The sequence below is a fragment of the Microtus ochrogaster genome, unplaced genomic scaffold (assembly GCF_000317375.1).
Source record: "Microtus ochrogaster isolate Prairie Vole_2 unplaced genomic scaffold, MicOch1.0 UNK19, whole genome shotgun sequence".
NCBI lineage: Eukaryota > Metazoa > Chordata > Mammalia > Rodentia > Cricetidae > Microtus > Microtus ochrogaster.
In genome coordinates, this window is record NW_004949117.1 from 5,286,697 (window position 1) to 5,294,033 (window position 7,337).

General features: G+C 41.4%; 1 protein-coding gene across 29 annotated transcripts in view; it reads right to left on the reverse strand.

Moving 5' to 3' along the window:
• Window positions 1-7,337, reverse strand: part of Rims2 (regulating synaptic membrane exocytosis 2) — a 392,861-nt gene that overhangs the window by 340,888 nt on the left and 44,636 nt on the right. Inside the window, exon 1 of one of the 29 annotated variants that reach the window (XM_026789459.1) lies at window positions 891-912. The exons of the other annotated variants lie outside the window; for them this stretch is intronic. The gene's annotated coding sequence lies outside the window, so the exon portion shown is untranslated. Of the gene's footprint in view, window positions 1-890; window positions 913-7,337 lie in introns of those variants that run through there. 29 annotated transcript variants of the gene reach the window in all.

Sequence of the window (7,337 nt, forward strand, 5' to 3'; positions counted from 1 at the left end):
AGGGAGGGAGGGAGGGAGGGAGGGAGGGAAGAAACCAATCACTAGGGCTTAGCTTGGTGATATAGTGTGGAAGAGCAGGAGAGGAAGATCATAGACTTGGAGGTCAGAGTAGATGACATCAAAGACACTGTCTCAAAAACCAAGGCAATAAAAATAAGTAACTTTAGAAAACATGCTAACAATTTATGTTTCTTGCCCATACATAAGTTATAGAATCTGGAGTGTGCAAAAAAAACTTTTGATATTGCAATATAGCTACACAGGCTGTGATTTATAGCTATTAAAGACATGGGCAGAAAACAAGTTGTGCTCATCTGAATACCTTGAGCAGTTATAAAAGTTTCTTTTCTCATTGCCAGGAAACAAAAAGAAAACCTGACGACAGCAACTTAGGCAAGGGGAGGCTTGTTTTGGCTCAGAGCATATGGATGCAGTCCATCCCAGTGTGCGACAGCTGCTCTTGTCACACTCACAGTCAGGAGCACAGAACAATGGACGCCGGGTCTCAGTTTGATTTCCCCTTTATACTCAGTCTGGGACTCTGGCCAATGGAATGGTACCAGCCACATTTAGGGTGGGTCTTCCCAACTTAATTAACCTAATCTAGGCTTGTCTCTTCATTAATTAGAGGGCATATTAAGCTGACAATCACTATTAGCAATCACAGGAAGTCACTCAGGTAGCACTAACTTGTGTTTGCTGTCACTAAGAATTGAATATTGAACTATGTATGTCGGTACCAGCACCAGGGTGGCAGAGGCTAGTAGACTTCTGTGAGCTTGAGGCCAGCTTTGTCTACAAAGTGAGTCCCAGGCCTGTGTGAGGCCCAAAGTGGTTTTAAGTTTTAATTGCTGTGCCTAAGAGATCCATAAAACAAAAATGCCTCTAACCTGTAGGTCCCTTGTCTAGAGGCCGTGGCTGCTGCTCATACACGACAACACACATGTTCTACTCCTCTAAACAAACGTATTTGACCCAAACTACACAGGAAATGCTTGATCACATGTGGATGGAAGGTACACGGGCAGGAATTGTGTCAGGATATATGCTTGCTCCTTGTTGGACCTGGTGAGAAACACACAGCCTTACGGGTTTGCCTTTATAAGTCTCGGCCAATGTGACTCATTACCATTTTCTCAGAACTCCAGAATGGACCTGGCCAGCATCCAACATACTGGAAAGTATTTAATTAAAGTTTGCTTCCAATTTGGCTCAAAATTCTGGTAGTGATCTTATTCTTACCTGGTGGAATTAGCACTTGCCAGGCCTAAAAAATGAGACTGGCTCAAAAGTAAACAAAAAGAAAAAAAAGCTAATATTTATTAAAGATATAATCAGAAGATGTGGCTGGGCAGCAGTGGCGCACACCTTTAATCCAGACTCGTAAGTCAGAGGCAGGTAGATCTCTGTGAGTTCGAGGCCAGCCTGATCTACAGAGAAACCCTTCCTCGATAAAAAAAAAAAAAAAAAAAAAAAAAGAGGAGGAAAGAAAGAAGTGCCTTTTGTTTTGCTGTTACTAGTGTGAAAAGTGACAATTTTCTGTGTGCATGTGTGTGCAGTATGTTGCATGTGTGGGGTTTCTCAGGGAAATGTCTTTCAACAGGTCAGGAATGGTAATTTGTTGGCATATGTGTTGGTTCCACCAGTCATAGTTATAAGAGATATAAATTTAGTCATTATAAAATCTAAGAGATATAAATTTAGTCATTATAAAATCTAAGAATCAGGTTCAAGACGTAGCAAATGTGCTATATGCCAGAGAGATGACTAAATGTTGAAATAGCCATCGCTAAGAAATGGGAGCAGTAGTTCTTTTATATATATGATTTTCTAAGCTGATTCATTACATACATGATTCTTAATTTTAAAATTCATTGCCATTTGGAATTCCTAGTATTTTTATCTATTTAGATCAAAAAATATATAAAGTGTATAGAAGCTCTTTGTAATGACAGTATCAGATTGTTAGCTTAAAAGATGAAAAATTGATCTAACCAATAGACAGACAGACAATTTCATATTCTTGGTCACAAAGCAGCAAAGAGCAAGCAGCAGCAAGTAGACTAAAGCAGATAGCGAAAACACAGGGCCGGTCCTGGAACAGCTCCCTCACTTTGCTACATTTTAGAGCAAACCTAACTTAGTCAGACCAATGCCCCGAGCACTCAGAACTTAAAGATACAGGTCATCATCTGAGCTGTGTTTGCATTGGTCTTTGATTTTCAGGTTTTATTGTTTGTTTGCAAAAAATATTAGTCAAGTTGCTGGCAGCTCCTACTTGATATAAACAACTTACAGATATAGACAGAGATATATCAGTACCACACAAAACAATACAAATATGATAGCTGGAGTTTCATATTTTCATTAAACAGTAAAAAAAATCTTGAAATTGACATATTTTTGAAATACAAAAGCACATCTTAAATTTTGGAGTGCACAATATGTTCACTGATCTTTCTAAGCGGTTTCTGGAGCCCTCAACACTGCAGTGTGGTCGAACTGCTGGCAGAGTGTGAGTTTCCTTTCCATCTCTCTTTACACAACAATAAGTGTAATTAAGAGTTTGAACAATATATTTAGCAAGACTCAAATTTTTACCTAAATTTTAATTTCCAAGTACATGTCCTTCTGGAGACTCTTTATATGAAGAACATGTGTATTAATTTCTAAGATTTTACTGGATAAACAGCATAAAGTTTAAATTCTCATCACAAACCAGAAATTCCAGGAAACTATTTGTACTGACAGCCAGTCCATCGTGTCTCTTGTCTATGCATCTTCTGTGCACAGAGACTTCTCCCTGCTAGAGGCATCTACCTGCTCAGCGATTCTCAAATCCACACTTTTTTACCGCCACAGAGACCTTCTTTTAGGGCACACTGAGCTCTCTGCTCACCTCTATGAAATGCCTGCCCTTTCATCATCACCCAAACATCCATTCCAGCCCCGTGCAACCAAAACGCCTACGCTGTGTCACCGGGGTTTCTCTCCTGCCTGCCAGTTCCCAAATAACCACTCTGAGGCTTAATATTAATTATAAGCTGTTTGGCCTAGGAGCTCAGGCTTATTATTAACTAGCTCTTCAACTTAACCCGTTTCTATTATTCTACATTTACCACAATGCTCAAGCTTGTTACCTCACATCTTGCTTTCCTAGTGGCTGTTGGCATTTCCCTCAACTCTGCTTTCTTTCTCCTTCTCTCTGCTTGGATTTCCTGCCTAGCTATATTCTGTCCTGTCATAGGCCAAAGCACCTTCATTATTAACCAATGGTAATAGAACATATTCCCAGCATACAGAGGGCAACCCCACATCATCTCTATTTCTCTGGAGTTAACTTCTAAGACTCCAGATAAACGCGAGAGCATGAAACCCCTCCTCTTTGGACTATTCCCTTAACACAGCGTCCTCCAGGAAAGGAGGGCCTTCAAATTCAATTTGAGGAATATTCCACTATGTTTGTGTGCTACACTTTCTCTATATGGTCATAACTGCTGGACACTTAGCAAACTTCTATATGTTTCCTACTGAGACTGGTTCTGCAATGACCGGGGAAGAGCGGGCACTTACCTCACATTGTTGGGATAGTTCACCAGAACTGGGACAGCTGGGTATGGCAATGGCAATTCCCACCAACAGTATCTGAAGGCTCTTTTTCCTTACCTTCTCCAAATGGTATCTTTTATCTTTCTGGTAACAGCCATTCCAACAGGTAACATCTCCTTGGGGAGTTAATAGCTAATTAGTCCCTGATAATCAGTGGTGTCGATCACTTGTTACATACTTACTGGTCATTATGTCCTTTCTATAATTAGATTTAGAATTAAACATTGTCTGTCAATGTTTGTTTTTTCATTAACTTGTTTTCTTGCTGAAAATTTTTGAGTCCTTTAGAAACTGCTATATATGGGAAGTTTGCATATCCTTCTTCCCCCTTCACAGTGCCCTTCCTGGTATGAGCTTTTCGTTGCAAATAATCCGACTGGTCTGGTCTACTTTTGTTATTGTTACCTATACTTTGGGGATAACAGGAAACAGAAACAAATGAATATATCTATCTATACAGAAATACACAGTGTGTGTGTGTGTGTGTGTGTGTGTGTGTGTGTGTGTGTGTGTCCTCTAGACCAATGTCACAGGACTCTTCCCCTGTGCTTTCTTCTAAATTTTAGTTTCAGACCCCAACATTTATTAAAGCCCAAGACATGAAAGCAATGAGCCAAAAGAATACAGATTAGAACCTCCAAAATTCTGAGTAAACTAACTTCCATGTTTTGATTAAGCTCAGGTATTTGTTACAGTAACTGGAAGCTGGGGTAGTTTAAATGTAATTGGCCCCCATAAGCTCAAAGGGAGTGCCCCATTAGGAGATGTGGCTTTGTCGGAGTGCAAGTGGCCTGCTTGAAGGAAGTGTGTCACTGTGGGGATGGGCTCTGAGGTCCCCTTTGCTCAATGTGGTAGACAGTTCACTCCCTGTTGCATGCGGACCAAGATGTGGAACTCTCAGCTCCTTCTCCAGCACCACATGTGCCTGCATGCTGTCACACTCCCAGCCATGATGATGGACTGAACCTCTGAACTGTAAGTGAGCCACATCAATTAAACCTTTTCCTTTGTAAGAATTGTGGTGGTCGTGGAGTCTCTTCACGGCAATAGAAACCCTAAGACAGAAGTTAACATAATTCTCTAAATTTTACATAAGAGTCCATTAAGCTAAGTATTATAAACTGATTTTATGGATATTAAAACTATGACTTAGAGAAATAAGACAAAATTGATGTCTTGTTCATTGCTATATCCTTCATGCTTGGTAAAAATGTCATATAATGAACTAAGTTTGATTAACAGATTGTTGAATCCATTTATTAAGTTGATAATTTGTTGTTTGGTTTTTTTTGTTTGTTTGGTTTGGTTTGGTTTTTTGTTTTTTGTTTTTTTGGTTTTTTTTTTTTTTTTTTTTTTTTTTTGGCTTTACAGCCTATCATCGACAGACATTACCAAAGTCTGACCAGGGCTAGATACACAGCTTAGGGGTAGATCACTTGCCAAGTATGCACAAGGCCCTGGGTTCAATTCCAAGCATATACTCAAAGTAAAATATAAGATAAATTTAAAAAATTCTTACCACTATACATATTAACATACACTAATACATCACGGTTTCTATGTTTTACATTAACCTATACTAATACTCCTTTCTTTTATTCTTTTTTGTTGTTGTTGTTGTTGTTTTTTGTTTTTTGAGACAGGGTTTCTCTGTGGCTTTGGAGCCTGTCTTGGAACTAGCTCTGTAGACCAGGCTGGTCTCGAACTCACAGAGATCCGCCTGCCTCTGCCTCCCGAGTGCTGGGATTAAAGGCGTGCGCCACCATCGCCCGGCCTTTCTTTTATTCTTAACTTTATGGATAATGTCTGTCTCTTCTACCATAAAACACATTTTTAAAAAAATATCTAAGGTCGCGGCCGCCATCGGAGAGGAGCAGCCATGGCCCTGCGCTACCCCATGGCCGTGAGCCTCAACAAGGGCCACAAGGTGACGAAGAACGTAAGCCAGCCGAGGCACAGCCGGCGGGGCAGGCGCCTCACAAAGCACACCAAGTTCGTGCGGGACATGATCCGGGAGGTGTGCGGCTTCGCGCCCTACGAGCGGCGCGCCGTGGAGCTGCTCAAGGTGTCCAAGGACAAGCGCTCGCTCAAGTTCATCAAGAAGCGGGTGGGCACGCACACACGCGCCAAGAGGAAGCGGGAGGAGCTGAGCAACGTGCTGGCCGCCCGGCCAAGAAGGACTGATCCCCTCCCCGTTCTCAATAAACGTTGCTGTGGCGCAAAAAAAAAAAAAATATATATATATATATATATATATATGTATAAAATAGAGTTTAAAGTGTTTTCTCTTGTAACCACTGCATTGGATCTCATACCCTAAGAAGTACCCTTGTGTGCTGCTGCTAGAGCACAGCTGAAGAACACTTCTTAGGGCTAAAAATAAAAATAAGGTATCAAGGTGTTACTGTAGTTACACTTCTGGAGAAGCAGGTTAGACCAAACACAACACACTACCTGAATAACACAATAAGACAAACTGCAGTCAGAGATGACACAAAATCCTGCCTTTTCATTGGCTTTTCTGCTTCTACTATACTGTCTGTTTGTCTCAGCTACACCATGAGAGTAGCAGCATGGAGAAGACACACCGTTCAGCTGTTGCTGTCAGCATCTGTCTGTTTGTCCTGACACAAGAAACACAACTCTGACCTCAATGGGAACAAGAGACGGCTAACTCTGGAGCCAAATATGAGTGATCATGACCCAAGAATAATATAATTTGGGCTACCTTAAATTCCATGTTCTTATATGTTAACTATTGCTTGACATTTTCATAGCAACAGAGCAAAGAAAATCATAAGATGTGTTTTAAATTCCTTGGTGGAAAAATCAGATAGGTGGGTTTCAATGAAGCAGGAAAACTTCTAAAGTTCTCAGATGCCATCCCGTGACATCCTTAGCATTTGAGTTGGTGGAAATTAAGTCTACTGAGTGGTCTCATTCCAAAGGGTTTCAAACCTGAAAGTCACAGAATGTAAACACAAAAGAAGGCAATGGATAATTTTCTTTATTGGATTTATTTGATTGTATGGGTATGAGGAGAGTTCTGCCTGCATGTATGCTTGTATGCCTATACATGTAGTGTCAAGCTAAAGTAGAAAGTCAGCCCCCTGGGTCTGCAGTTGCAGATGGTTATCAATGTGTGACAGTCGTGTGAGTGCTGGGAACCACACCCGGGTCCTCTGTAACAGCAGTGAGTGCTCTTAGCCACGAGCCATCACCCAGCTCGTAACAAAGTGTTAGTCCAGGGGTTGTAAGAGCCATCACACCCTGGATCTGCTGTATCCCTGCTTCACCACATCCCGGAAGTTCTAACCAGTTAGCCAGCCTTGTAGAAGATTCCATACAAAGTGTGGTTTCTTTCGAGGAACTTACATTGACATTTGTTTGACTGGCTTTCCTTTGCTTTGGTTTTGCTTTGTTTCTCTTGTAGTACTTAGGATCAAACCTGGAGCCTTGCATAAACAAGACAGTTCTACATTCCCAGCCTTATTGAGAGAGGTCTCGGAACTATTCTCAGCTAGAACATACTACACCGCCCAAACTGGTTTCCTGCGTAACTGCTGGGGTCCTGAGGTAGCAGGACTATAGGCATGAGCCACAGCGCTCAGCCGTAGCTTTCAGTCACTGCTCACTACTGTGGACTAACTGGTCACCCTGTGCTGTTAGCTATCAGACTACTGTGGACTAACTGGTCACCCTGTGCTGTTAGCTATCAGACTACTGTG